Source organism: Castor canadensis, chromosome 9, assembly GCF_047511655.1.
Source record: "Castor canadensis chromosome 9, mCasCan1.hap1v2, whole genome shotgun sequence".
NCBI lineage: Eukaryota > Metazoa > Chordata > Mammalia > Rodentia > Castoridae > Castor > Castor canadensis.
The window spans coordinates 58025271-58040848 of NC_133394.1; the positions used below are offsets into that span (position 1 = coordinate 58025271).

At 37.8% G+C, this 15578-nt stretch overlaps 1 long non-coding RNA gene across 1 annotated transcript in view; it reads left to right on the forward strand.

Moving 5' to 3' along the window:
• Positions 1-12676, forward strand: part of LOC141410902 (uncharacterized) — a 29366-nt gene extending 16690 nt beyond the window's left edge. The window contains exons 2-5 of the long non-coding RNA XR_012435709.1: positions 1330-1452; positions 3133-3283; positions 7969-8020; positions 12276-12676. This is a non-coding gene — a long non-coding RNA (uncharacterized lncRNA). The remainder of the gene's footprint in view (positions 1-1329; positions 1453-3132; positions 3284-7968; positions 8021-12275) is intronic.
• Positions 12677-15578: the final 2902 nt, after the last annotated feature.

Here is a 15578-nt window from a genome sequence, read left to right on the forward strand (position 1 = left end):
GTGGCAAAGTCTGAATAAAACCCATAAATAGTACTCAATTGTAGTAGGAACTTCTTAACACTGTTGATTACTCAGAAATACCTTATACTTATTCCAGCTTAGAGTGTACTAAAATAATAGATTATGTGTCACTACCAGGGAAAGACTATGATGTCTGGAATAGTAACAACGAGCAACTGTATAACATATATTTTCTGCTAGATGCTTTATAAGTGTTTAATACACATTAACTACTTTATCCTTGCCAAAAGTATATCTCCCTTTCATAATGAAGAAACAAGGCACAAAGTGAAGTAACTTGCCAAAGCCATCCAGCTAGTAATTGGTGAGACTGAATCAGGCAATTTAGCTTGAGTCTATTACTTTAGCTCCTGTGATTGTTGTTTCTCAAAAGCAAATAATTAACTCCACCCTCTGCTTAAATTAGGACATTTCATTTTAGCTCTGTGCTTATTTCCATTAGCATTTTTGTAAGGTTAAAGGCTGTATCTTTATTGCTCTACTTCAGTGTCTGATAAGGTCCTTGTCATCCATTAAGTAATCAATGAATATCTAATTAAATGCTGAATGACATTTGTGATCTAAGGTTATCAAAATAACTTCTGCATTGATTAAAAGAGCACTTAAACTGGCACCACAATGACTCACCAAAAACTCCTATCAAGGCCGGGTGGTAGTCAGTGGTCTTGTGGGATTCGCTTCCTAATCAGTGGCTCTCCTCCTGGAGTTTGGATCATCTGGGCAGGAAGTGCTCAGGAATTCCACAGCCATTCTAAAATTTGGCTCAACACAGATTCAGAAAACCAGCAGCACCTACACACGGTGCTGAGAACAAAGGTCAAATTCAAAAGAATTCCTTCTTAGTGAGTTGTTTTTGCTTTCTTCATAAATAATTCTTTACTTCCTTTTGAGGGCTAACTTTAAAAGCAAAAAACTTGAAAATTCCACAAGATTCGTTAGATAAGCTTTCTTCTTAATGAATTATTTTGACTACATGTAGTGGAAAAGCTTTAGGAAGGCTGCTTTTACAGACCCAAGGCTTTAAGATGGTTTAGATAAGACCCGAATGCTGCCAAGTGTTCTGATCCAGAATTCCAAGCCTGTTAGTAATGAGACTATTATTTAGCACTTGGATAATTTTTTGCAGGCAGTAACTATTAATCATTGGTATCCCACTGTGTAATATGCAAGTTTTAAGATTACTAGTTTAGAGAGACAAATATTGAAGTTGAGAGGTGACGAGTATGTTTGAGGTCACAGCCCGGGTTACTGCTTGCACTAGACTGTTATATGTAGCTTTTCTGACTCTATTCCTCTCATATTCCACAGGACATAACTTTATTTTTGTGCCAAGATTTTTTATGTCACTATCTGAATACACAAAGTCAGTCAAACTCAGCTTGCAGTTCTCATGTTGTTTACAGAAGACAGTGTGGAAAGGAGTTAAAAGACGTAAGTTGAATTCCTTACTCAAACATATCCTGTCTGTACAATCTCCAGAAAATTTCCAGTCATTCTTGGGCCTCCATTTTCTTTCCTGCAAAATAGACCAATATTTTCCAACTCATGGGATTTTTTTGAACTGAGGATAATATATAGATAATTACTGCTAATTTATCTTTTAAGTACCCATTATATGTAAATCTTCAACTTCTCACCAGCCAGCTTATTTTTAATGTAGCTTTATGGATTTATTCATTTATTTATTCAACAAGTGTTTTATTGGATGCCTGTAATATATAGAGAACGAAGTAAGACAAATTTCCTTGCCTTAAGTCTTTAAGGGGCCATTAAATAACTGAATCAGTAAATAAATTTATAATGTGAAGTATAGACTCCATGTGGGATCAATTTTAACGTAGAGTCCATGAAGAAAAATAAAAGAAGGATTAAGGGAAATCATTTGAATGGGGTTACTATTTCTAATGAATGGTCAATAAAGTGTACATGTAAACCTATTTGAGGAAAGGTGGCAGAGAACTGTCAGAGGTAGCTTTCTGATATTGGGGAATTCCATAGAGGTAACAGTAAAGCAGAACTCTTGGGCTTGTTTAGCTTTTTTAGGACAAGGGAGGAATACATGGGGTTGGAATGCAGTTAATGGAAGAGAATCAAAAAAGAGAGGGATAGTAGGTTGCAGAGCATTCAGAAATTTGTAGATCGCCAGAGGAATTTTGAATTTTACTCTTAAGATGACTAAAATACTGGAAAGTTTTAAGAAAAATGGAGCAATGATTGGATTTATGTTTTAAAATGCTGTGTTGTAGACTACAGGGCAAGGGCAAAAGTGGGTAGGCAGTGTAGGAAGATATTGCAATAAAAAGGGTGGTGTAGTGGAAGTCAGATGTAAGATACATTGGGATGGTTGGCATATAAATGAAAGTCAATGTTAAGTGAGGAGGGAAGTTAAGGTGCAGTTGTCAGCATGTTGATGTATTAAAAACTATGGGATCGAGGCTATCGTGTAGGGAAGTATACGGAGAGGAGAGAAGCTCATGGAGAAAACCTGGGAATAGTGCATCTGACCAGGAGGGGCAGCAATAACCAGTCGTGGAGACTGACAAGGGCAGTGAAGAGGGTGGAAGCATGGGCGGAAGCAGTATTTCAGGGGGAAAGAGTGATGTTATATCAAATGCCTTTTCGCAATAGGTTAAGAAAAATGGTGTCTTGACTGTGTGATTAGTCATGAGACCTTAAAAAGAAGAGGTTTTTTTGGTTTTGTTTTAAATAAGAATTTATTTAGCTATGAGTTTACAGGTCAACATTTTAGGTGAAGCTTAGTGGAGCAGCTCCCTGGCTCACTTGCACATTTGGTGGTCTGTTGCCCAGAGGCTGAGCAGCAAGACTAAGCAGCCATGTTCAAGATGAGACGTGCTGGAGATGTCAGATGGAAGTCTGCTTGTCTCTTACCTGATCTACAGCCCGAGTCTTCACTCTCCAACCTTTTCTGCAATCACAATTACTTTTTCTCAAAACAAAAATCTAATAATATGTCTACAGCTTAAAAATTCCAGTGTCTCTTTATCTCATTTAGGTTATTTATGCAATGCCTCAACTTGTTCTTTAGAATTCTGCTGTGTGGAATTCAGCCACATTGGTTTATTTAGTTTCCTGTACTTCTTTCTGCCTTAGGCCTTTGGTCTACATATCATGCCCAGAAAGTACTTCACTGAGCTGCAGTTTTACATTTTTGTGTGATCTGGGTCTCCCGTGATTGATAGCATGCTCCGTGAGGACAAGAATACAGCATGATCACTTAGCGTTGTGTCACAGTGCACTGCAGGTATGCCATGAAATGCTTGCTTGAGTGAATTACTCAAGTTTCATGATTCCTTTCTTTACCTAGGATGTATAGAATTTCCTTTAGGCTCCCATGTCTGTGATGGAGCCATTAAAGTGTGTGCTATAATTGTGTATTAAAATTCCATATTCTCATTACTCTGGTACAATTAAAATATCTTGGGAGAATAGCAGAAACATCCAGTCATTGCTTTTAAAAAACTGCAAGTAAAACATTAGGAAGTGATTCAAGAAAAGTTGCCAGGAAAGCTTCCTTTCCACATTCTGCCTGGTAATGTTCACACAGCAGGGCTGACTGCTGTTGGCCAGGAAGTGCAGGTGAGAAACACCTTCCACATGGCTTCCTCACCAGGCTGCTATTGCCAGTCTGCCCCTAAGGGCAAATAAGAGTTCTCTTTGATCAGATTTTTTTCACCAGTTAAACTTTTCACTTAGCAGAAAGGCAATGTGAATCATTCAAACAGTCATGCCTTTCAGATATATTGTTGTAGATTAATCTCAACACTTTATTCATGAAACCTTTAAAATGCTCTTCAATTTATGAAAGTGTTCATAACCTCATGGTCTTCATTTTAAAGAACAAGTTTTTTATTCAAAAGGTAACAGTTACACTAAATCACAAAACAAAAAGCTGCAAATGGCTACCTAGACTGTGCTGGTCAGTCTTCTGTCACTATCACAAAATACCAGAGATAATCAGCTTAAGAGGATGAAAGGTTTATTTTGGCTTATGGTGTCACAGGTTTCCAACCATCACTGCTTAGCCCCGCAAATTTGGGCCTGTGGCAGCACAGTACATAGCAGGAGTGCATGGCAGAGGAAGTCTGTTCATCTCATGAGAGATGGAAAGCAAAGTAACAGGAACAGGAGGAACCAAGATCCCAACATCCTCTTAAAGGCACACTCCCAATGGTCTAGCATCCTTTCACTGGGCCTCACCTTCTGAAGTTTCCATTATCTCCACATCAGGGTTATGGTCTGGAGACCAAGCCCTCAACACATGAGCCTTTGGACATCTAAAGTCCAAACTAGCAAGGGCTCTGTACTCAGCTGGGCTGATGTCCTACAGAAAAATAAGTTGGTACCATGTATATCCACATCAACTTAGGGCTGTCTCTGCAGAACTGCTGAGTAGTCACAGAGTATTAAATTGCACTGCAGAATATGTAAGAAGCAGAATCAAAGTACTAAGCAGTTTTACAGAGTCAAACACTTCAAAAGACAAAGTTTAGGGCTGGCGATGTAGCTCAGTAAAGAGTACTTGCCTTGGTGTGCAATCCCCAGCATGGCAACAAACAAACAAATAAAAAATTGCTTATTCTTATCTATAAGTCTCTGGTTTATCTAATTCTAATTTATTTTTTATTATAAACATCACATCTGATGGGGGTTGGGGCAAGAAAAACAGAATTCAAATACTTAATGACACACAGCTCAGAGAGTTTTCCAGAAGAAACCAGATACCTCAGGTTACTGAGAGACAGAAGTACTTTTCAGCAAATGTGCTACAAAAGTATTTGTTAAAATAGTCACCTTTGCCATTCAGTGATTTCCATAGCAACTATAGAAATGACTCATGTACAGAATCAGGCTCTAATGAAAGGAACAGCTGACTTGTTGAGCCAGGTGATTATAGATCCCAAACTGCTCTCTATGTAGGATTAAAGCTAGTTACTGCATAAAACTATGTTCTATGGACTATTTACTAAGTGTTTCATATGTTACTTCATTTAGTCCCTCAGTGCCAGCCATTGTTATCTGTGTTACATGGATCAGGAATGGTTAAGAGAGTTTATAGTTTAGATTCCACATAAACCTAACTTCTCAGCACTCAAGTTTTCTTGTATCTCACATTGCTAGAAGCACCTTTGAGAAGTTGTTTCTGGTTATGATAGTTTAAATCTCACATGTTTTCAAGTCACAGTCGAACTAGGTCATATTTTGTGAAGCAAGATTTCATATGGGGACTGGAGGTCTTTGTTGGCATTCCCATATAGTCTATCATCACATTGACTGCAGCAGGAAGTGGAGTCCAGAGCTGCCATATCTGTTGTGTGTCCTGGGCAACACACAGGGGCAGCCGGCCAGGGAACATTGTGCTTGCCAAATTGTGTCCTGCCTGGGACCCTGCTTCTGCCCAGAAGAAAGGACCATTTTCGAATTTCTGTACTAAAGACATTTTTTTTGCAGTATTCCTAAGCCTTTTATTTATTTATTTTTTGATTTTTCTTTTATTCATATGTGCATACAATGTTTGGGTCATTTCTCCTCCCTTCCCCCGCCCCCTCCCTTCCTCCATCCCTCTCTTACCCCCCCTTACCATTTGCTACCAGGCAGAAACTATTTTGCCCTTATCTCTAATTTTGTTGAAGAGAGAGTATAAGGAATAATAGGAAGGAACAAGGGTTTTTGCTAGTTGAGATAAGGATGGCTATACAGGGAGTTGACTTGCATTGCTTTCCTGTACATGTGTGTTATTCTTCTAAGTTAATTCTTCTTGAACTGACCTTTTCTCTAGTTCCTGCTCCCCTTCTCCTATTGGTAAAGGCATTTTTTTGTGATTTTTAAAGTAGATCTGCGTCTACTTTATTTGCTCTGAAACCGCAGTGTCTTTGCTACCAAAATGTGCTACTGATTCACCCTTCTACACGTTTTTCACACATTCACTTTTCTATCTCCTTTGTCATAATCCCAGGCACCATGGCATCATTTCTCATCTCAACTCCCAGTTTTCCCCATCTGGCCTCTTAGCATCCACTCTGCTGTCCTCTTCAATCTCTTCTGTAAACAGCAATTATTGTGATGCTTTGCCACAGAAAGAGCCCTGCCCTAGGCTGCAGTGACCTTCCACGCATGTTGGCAGCAACATGAATAGAGCCTGACACATTTTGCATATTAACATCCTCAAGAGCACGGGGTCTTGCATGTTCCTAGGAAGAAGTGATTCTTTGACTGATTCAGTTTTTAATGTTCTCACCAGCGTTGGCCCACCATCATGGAAATAATTAGGACGGCAACCTTGGTGAAGTTGCTACAAATAACTGAACTTTCCCACTGGTGGTCTTTAACCTGTGTTGATTTTTTCTGTCAAGTTGTAAGGATATGGCATTGAAGGTTCAGATCATTTCTGTGAATTTAAGTTCATGGCATTACATAGTGTATGTCGGAAAGCAAACAGGTAATAGAGTTCATGGAGAATCCAAAGTGACTTCAGATGCTTATGACAGACATACTCCCACGGGTCTCCAAACCTTTCACTTCTTGAGAGACATCAGGAACATTTGCACCACACTTTTCCAGATCAACTGCCTTTGCATGATTTTCAGAACTTGGAGACATTCCCAAATGGCCATGGAAAGAAATTTAGCAAAGGAAAATTGGACAGATTCTCAGAAAAAGTTTCCTAATTGTGAAATAAATACGCTCCAAGTGAAAGGATGGATGCCCGTCTCCGAGGCTCTAAAACTGTGCTAGACCAGGTCTTAGGAGAGAGGAGCGAGGGCAAGCTTCATTGCTTGCAAGGAAGTGAGCGCTATGACATACTGGCCTTTTTCCTCTCACATATTAAAGCCTCTTTGATGTTTTCATTTTACTGGTAACTTAGTTTCAAAAGCAGACATTTGAATGTGGAGAAAAGATTCAAGTTTAAATGAACACATCACCAGAAGAAGCCTGGATGAAGGCCACCGTTTATCATCTATCAAGGTTACTTTTATATTCTACCATAGGAGACAGTTGCATGGCCATCTAATGCATTTCCTGGCACACTCCAAGTGTGGTTCATCTTTATCTGCATGTGCATCTGGCTCAGTCTGAGTTGCTGCTTCTCAGAAATCCTATCCTGTGCTTCTTAAGGCTAACCGTGGAGTTAACAACTGTGAGGCTGCCTCTTTTCCTGCCTGTTTGGAGTACATTCCTATAAATCCAGTGCTTGTAGAACACACCGACAGCTCTTCAGCATGAAGAAAGTGATGGGGGGAGATTGAGGCAGATTAGAACTGCCCCCATCAATCAAAGCCAGTGAAAGGTAGTTTTACAGGTGGCACAGGTGGCCTCTGTTGGCTGGCACTGTCTTGTTCCTTTCATCAGTTGTCTCCGGGAGAAAGTGTGAGGATTTATACATGAGATTTTCCCACAATAGAGCTTGAGTGGGATTTTATTGAATGGAAGGATCTTCTTTTTTTAATTTTTACTTATTCTTTTATTTTTTAAATTTTATTCTCACTATTATTATTTAATCTCCACACCCTTGATCCCTGAAGGCCTCCTTATGTGGTCTTTTGTTGTAGACTGGCTGTAGCTGATGCATGGGTTTCCAAGCATTCAGTTAGTCCTATCCCTTATCCTCTAGTGAGGAACAAAATTGTGTATCTACATGAAACTTGGTATGCTTTGTCTTAATTATTTAATCATTAAAGTTGGATTTACACAAAGGCATTTTGCATATTTATGGCTAGTTAATGTAAAGTTAACAAAAAATCTTGCGATTAATTACTCGTAAGGGTATTTATGTAAATTTTGATATATAAATTTATATAAATTTTAATATAAATCATGACTTGTATGTTTCTACTGTCACTTGAAGCTCAATAGAACCTTGAAATATATATGGAACACTTTCTGGAAGTGATGAGATAGCACCTGCTTATCTCATATTTCCATTCTCAGGATTCCAGGATCAGAAGCGTATTGTCGTGGAGCAAATCCACCTTCACTCCAGGTAAGTTAGCACAGAGGATATGCATTTACACACCGCAGTGAGCATTCATGTCACATGGCTACAAGCTCTTTAGTTTGGGAAATGTCAACATGTATAAATTCATCATACATTCCCAACTATCCTTGAATTTCTCCATCATATTGCTAAGAATTTCATAATTCAAAGACCAAGGTAGGAAATATGTTTTTTGTAGAAAGCAGGGTCACCCAAAGTAAAACTTTAAGACTGGGTAACCTCAGACCCTTGCAGATATGACCTGTCCTTAAGACAAATGAAAGAACCAGAAAAATGCTCTTTCCTTTTGACGGGCTGAAGTTCAGCATAAAAGTGTAAATCTTTTCAGATAATACAGAGTAACAAATAAATCACACTGAAGAGGTAGTGAGTAGAACTGCCAGGAAGACAAATTGAAAAGACAGATTCTGAGGAAAAGCACAAAAGGGGAAAATAAAAGTAATTTGGGGCAGTGAGGACTTGTCAGACATAGAAGTGCTACTGAGTCATAAATTGCTTCGAGAAGTTATAGCAGTCCTTGACATAACAAAAAGAGGGACTGATCTATACTGAGTTCAAGTTTTGCCTCTGTTCCTCACTGATTGTAGATCACTGAATAAGTTACTATTCTGCTCTAACCCTCTGATTCACATCTATGAATCCAAACATTCAAAATAGGCCAAAGGTCCCTTTAACTCTCAATTTAATCCTCCATCACATCCTCATGGGTTGTAATTAAGAGAGTCCATTTTGGTTAATACACCAAGACTCATTTATACGGGTCTAATTCTTAGTAATTTCCTGAAAACAGAATAGGAATGGCTCAGTCATGAGTTGTAATGGAGAAAACTCATTTTATTCAACCAGGTCCTGATTTCCAAATCATCACCTGAATGTTGCTCATTTACTTAACTCTGGAACGCAGCAAGCATTAGCTCAGGCATTGAGTCTCTACTGCATAGTACTGCATTAGAAAGAAATGGAGATTGTGCTGTGAGAGAAAAATGGAAGCAGTGGCCCAATAACATTTCTCTGGACCAAAGTCAACTAATCTAGTGAAAATATTGTCAGTTATGAGACTCTTCTGAGATAAAAGTAACTGTTTTCTCCTTATTATATTATTATTTGTGATATTTTGTTTCAATTGATCTTCCAAACCAGGAAATGTTTCTAAAAATAATTATTACAAAAGGAAGAAGATAGGATTGGTTCTCCTGATTCATTTTCCAGACAAGAGCCATTTCAAGTACTTCTGCCTATGTTATGGTTTGTATCATAACGTTCCCTAAAGGTCCATCTCCTAAAGACTTGGTTGCCAACCTATGGCACTACTGAGACCGGATGGAACCCTTAGGAGGGCCTAGGGAAGGAAGTCACTAGGTCATATGGGCATGCCCTTGAAGGAGGTATTGGCATCCTTCCCCGCCCCCTGCTTTCTGGGCACCATGAGGTGAACAGAACTGTTCTGCCACACATTCCTGTCGTGATGTACCGTGCCACTAGAGGCCCAAAGTGACAGGACAAAGCAACTATGGTCTGAAACTTCTTCTGAAACGGAGTCAAAATGAACCTTTTCCTTTATTAGTTGATTTTTGGAGTATTTTATCATAGTGACAGAAAGCTGGCTGACACACCCTGCATGCATGTCTACATCTATTAAACTTAGCCAGAAGTCCAGGACTCCCAGCTTTCTGTCAGTAATGTTCACATGTACAGGTTATAATGTTGGGCAGCACCTGGTATGTCAAAACTGTTATGAATTCCCATTACCTTCTTGACGGAAGTACTGCATCTACCATTGGCTGAATTCAGGGAGAGGGCACAAAGTGCTGTGAGTGATCATTCTCCTTGAGAAAGGACAGTGTCCTTTGTTGGCTGTTTTGAAAGACTGTGTTCCATGGACTTCAACTCTAAAGGACATGTTCTGATTGCCTCATAGAGGTATATCCACAGTGTCTTCTTTAGGGTGTGGCTCTGATGCAGAGACACGATTAATGCAGGACTGTTTTGAGATAAGACTGACATTTGTGGTAGTGACATGGAGGTGGGATTTGTTACATTACTTATGGACGTCTCAACATTTCTCTTGAAAGTTCTCTGACCTTCTTTCTGGAGTTGGAAACATTTTCCAGCAGGAAAATCCATGCATGACTTTTGCTTGTGGTTCTGCTGGTTTCTAAACATAATGGTAATGGTTAGGCTAGTGTCTATGGCATGGTTTATTAAGTCTATTTCTTTGATGCAAATGTCCTGGCCAGCTTCCATCTGGTAAGACAGCTGCTTTTGGCTCTGGAGAACGTGCATCTTGGACTACCCAGTGAAAAGTGGAGTTTGAGATACTTGAATGTTCCTTTTACTATTAATGGGCAAACTGAACTTATATTGAGGAAAACCAGGTTGGATATCTTTTACATTCCTTATCCTCACTAAAATCACTGCCTTATTGGTTACTGTTTGCCTAACTCTCCTTGAAACAATTTTTCTTTGTGTTCTTGATAATTTTACTCTTACCTCACTTGCTAAAGATAACTTTTATGGATTTTTCTAATCTGTTTGCTTTAAAATGTGCTATTCTTTGTGGCTTTTGCTTTTCCCTTTGGCCTTACTTAGATTCCTGCTTTGTGCCTTAGGAGAGCAGTTCCCAACTTTGATCTAGTGGCTTCTAAACTTGGCAGAACTTATGGGACTTTCTAAATTGGGATGCCTGGGTTACTATTCTAAAAATTCTGACTTAATGTTTCTGAAGTTGGGACCAGAATCTGTATTTTTAAAATACTTCCCAGATGATTCTTCTAAGCTTCAGGTTTGAGAATTATCACCCTCATGAATCTTATCTATATTCCTCGATGAATAAACCATTAATTTTTGAGTTTTTATTCTTAGCACTGGATTTTTATCCAAGCCTCAGACCAATAGCTCAAATCTCCTAAGACACTCTTCTAGATTATCCGTAGTCATTTTGAATTCAATTACTCAGTCAAACTCATCCTTCAACTTATTCCTTCTATTTTTAATTTTTCTTATCAAGGAGAAAACTTTATTCATCTCAGTTTCTTGTTCTTCTTCTTATTTTTCCCTATCATTCCTCAATATATTCCTGTGATGTTTAATTTTATGTGTCAACTTGGCTGGGCCCCGGTGCTCAGGTATTTAGTCAAACATTATATCGGGCATTTCTGCAAGGGTGTTTTCCATGCCATCAGCATTTAAATAAGTGGACTTTGAGTGAAACCCACTGTCCTTCCTGTTGTAAGTGGGTCTCCTCTGATCAATTTGAGGCCTGAATGGAATAAAAGGTTGACCTCCCTGACCTGGGGGAATTCAGCTAGCAGATAGCTTGTGATTGAAAGTGCAGTAGTGGCTTTGCCAGGGTCACCAGCCTATCATCCTATTTGGCAGATTTTGGACTTCTCTGTTTTCACAATTAGAGAAGCCAGTTCCTTAAAATCTCCTCTCTCTCTCTTACACACACACACACACACACACACACACACACACATTGGTTCTGTTTTTCTGAAGAGTGCTGAGTAATACACATACCTATTTACCTCATATCTCTCTCTTTCCATTTACACTATTTCTACTTTAGTCTTTGCCCCCATCCCCTTCTCTGGAAATAAACCGAACTGATTATCTGGTGCCTCACTGTTACCAATCTCACTCCCGTTCATCAGTTTTCTGCACTGACTTGAACCTGATCTTCCTCAATGATGGTCTTCCTCAGTTAGTATCTATTACTGTTGATACCTACTATTAAAAACCTTGAGTATTTTCTGAAGGATTAGACTAAGAATCATTTCACAACATTCCATAACGTTTAAGCATTAGCACCACTCAATTTCTAACTCCACTTTTCCCAAGCTAATAATTCTCTCTCTCTCTCTCTCTCTCTCTCTCTCTCTCTCTCTCTCTCTCTCTCTTTCTTACTCTCTTTTCCAGCTAGGAAACTGTTTGCATTCCTTTATCATGGCAGTCTTCTTTTCAGCTTAATGATTTAGAGCATATTTTTCCTCTCTTTGGGGTTTGCTTCCCATGTCTAGCCTACACAATGAACTCCCTCTTTTCTTTCAGAGTTAACTCAAATATTCATTTCTCTGGACTACCACTTCTGAGAATTAACCAAAGGACAATTGATGCTTTTTCTGTGCTTTTTAACCACATCACAGTGTTATTGAGTTCTATGGCTAACATTTATTAAATATTGACTAAGAGTGAGGTCATACATTACTTCACTTAATTATCATTGTTGTCACTGTTATAGGAAAACAAAGTTTGGAGAAGTATAGCCATTTGACCAAGAACATGGAGCTAGAAGATGGCAGACACAGGGGAGGGAAGACTACAAAGCCATGCGCTGAATCACAGCAATAAAGGGCCTCTATTCTGTCATCTCCAGGATTGGGTACAAGTATATACATATGGAATGCCATCTGACAAGCTGAAAGATTCCTCCTATGTCAACAAATGCCTGATAGGAAAAAGTGAATAATTGAATTGTTTATAATCTGTGGTAGCATTAAGGTGTTTCTGTAACTTTTTCAAAAGTTTTCATGTACTTAAGTTTGCTATACAAATTGCCCAGATTTTAAGATTTATGCACAAAAGTCAATATTTTTGTTAAATCATGTTTATTTCTAGTTACCTAGAATCACAACATTTACAGCTAGAAAGAAACTTGAGTCTTTTAATATAATTCACCCATTGTATGCTTTTGCCTAAAAGGATTGATCATAACTAATAGACCTAGAGGACTGATTGAAGCAAATGTCTGCATTTTCATGTCTAGATTCACTTATTTCCCACTTATAATTTTAGAAATGTTACATACCAAGTAATTTGCTTCAAATTATAATGTTAAAAATATTAACATGCCTTTTATGTACATTTAATTCATTAAAAAATTCTTTAAAAGAAAACAAATTTAGTTCAAAAGGCAAGTACACATTACCAAAATCTACATCAGAGTTACCTTTTGGAATTTTTTATTGAGTATCACTTTATAAGTGTTAAAGAAACCACATGGATCACATCATATAAAAATTAGAAGTTATTCATTTAAATAAATTTTTAGGTAATCAAAACTTTGCTCATTATTCACTTTAAGGTTCAATATTGTCTCATTGAAATGGAATGCTCTCCCAACATCAAAATATTTACCAAGTGACTAATATTTTGATGACAAAATCCCCACTTCTACTGAGGGCAGTCATGAAGCATAAATACCTTCATTGTCACAAGATAAGGGTAACAGAGCCTCCTGACACACAATCAGATCATAATGTTCCAACCAAAGCAATACCAGGTCCTTCTTTAAGTGTTCAGTTTAGTCTATCTTGCAGTGAAAGCTCATAGAACCTTTCTCTTCCAGAAATACCACTTGGGGTATGAAGTCATTTTGTTCACTTTCAGCTGTGGAATTCAGTCAGTTTCCTGGATCACTGGAATTTACCCTGCAGAAGGGAGAGAGTAATTGTATAACGAAGAACCCCAATAGTGGAATATTCCCCAACTCATGTACTGAATACGGTAATCACTAGCCTTCAGGATACCGTGAAGAGATCAATGGACTTGCTAATTGGAGGACCAAGAAACACATTTCTCTCTCACTCAATTTTTCCAGTTAAAATATTACAAAGCATTTCTCTGGGCTCAATACAGAGCCCAAGGGAAATATTGACATCATAAATACTACTTTTTTCCTTTTAACCACACCACACACTATTTTACACAATCTTTTCATTTTTCATCTTGCAACATATCAAAAATATTACATTCGCCTTTAATTTCAAGCCAAACATTTTGCTCTTCTGGGACACTGGACATATGAAAGGTTGAGCTGGGTTTTATTTATGCATTCATTTATTTGGTTAAAAGAAAAACCAAGAAGGAAATTCTAAGTTCTCCTTTCACAGCTGTGATTAGAGAAAACCAAAATTCTGAAGTAAGGAAATTTGTAGTGCTATAAATCACATTCCATCTTCAGAGCCTGAAAAACCATGGAGATTAAAGAGCTTGATGAAGCACCAATCACTCCTGGTTCACCTGGACATACTGTGTAAGTCAATTTATATTATCACTAAACTTCTTGGGATGCCCCAATGGGTCACTCAGGTGACTTTATGGTTCCATATCACATTGAGAAAGCAAAGGTCAATAATGAGATGTGACTGCTCTGAGGTATTTGGCAGGCTGAAAACACAATCTTAGTGCCTTGGAAATCTTTAGCTCCTTAAAAAAAATATATGTGAAAAGCAGCCCCTCAGATGGTTTGTGCTCCAAACCAATGATTAATTTTATTTTAGAACTGCTTATGTTACCAAGATCTATGACTGTTTCTTCCAATGAAAAAAGTGACATAACCTTCAGTGGACTTTAATGGAAATAGTGTACTTTTGTCAAATAAAACCTCTCTGAAGCCCTGCCTAAAGCTGTTTCAAAGCAGAGTCTCTACACTGTGTCTGGAAAATTGCTAAGAGACAAACAGACCAAAAGGGAGCAAATCTGCTTTTTCAATCTTATTTCTGAAACTTCCTGTAGGACCTTTTTGCTAGGATGTTTATTCCATGGTAGCTGTAGAATAGAAGCAATATGCATTTTAGAAAGTTATCTTATAGGTCTTTTATATACTATGTTTCTGTTTTAGTTGTCTTCATCAGCTGCATTTCACCTGGCCATTTAAGAAACTGTGAAAATCAAAACTTTTCAAAGATAAAGACATAAAATAATAGTCAAGTTGAATTGAACAATGAATTTAATTGATGTTCCAAAATAATGGATGGCTCTCCATATTAATTTCATTCTGAAGACTCATATTTTTTGTTTGTAAATGTCATTGACGCTCCCTGAACTCAGCAGAGCAATAGGGCAGAAGCCTCAAGGTTGTTTTGGAGGTGCAAGATTATGACAATACCTACACAAAGCTGACACATGGATGTTCCTCAAAAATGTTCTTCATTATCCTTTAGTACAAAATACTTCAAATGCATAGTTTTTTAATCCAAGCCTAATTTGATCTGTACATTCTCATTTATTTACCAACAAATCTCCCTTTCAATGACCCCAATATGCTATCAGTTCTTTTCCGTGATAAATGTTTACCAACCAACTCACCAACCTAACCATTCTCATGAGGAATTCTTTTACTTCAGAATCTCCTGTCATAGTAAGTTAACTATATGGTACACATGTATAAAATTTTCAATCTTAGTTTAATCATTAGTTGAACAAAATACAGATCTTAATTTTGCACATAACCGATGGTATTTTGTACTTTATATAACATCACATAAAACTTTAAAAATTAAGTGATCTAAGGAATTTATTTATATAAAACTTTTATAATAAAAGATATAGTTGTCCTCTTTTTTTTGACCTCATATATCATGATTATTTTACTATTATGTAATATTACCTACCTCTCAAGACCCAATTTGAGATAAAACATGCAATGTCAAGATGGCAGATTGCTGATAGACCCCAGAACACTGAACTCCCACAAGACTGAAGGAGAACCTTAGGTTTGTGGTAGCAAGGGTAAGTGATTTGCCTTGTCTGCCAAATAATG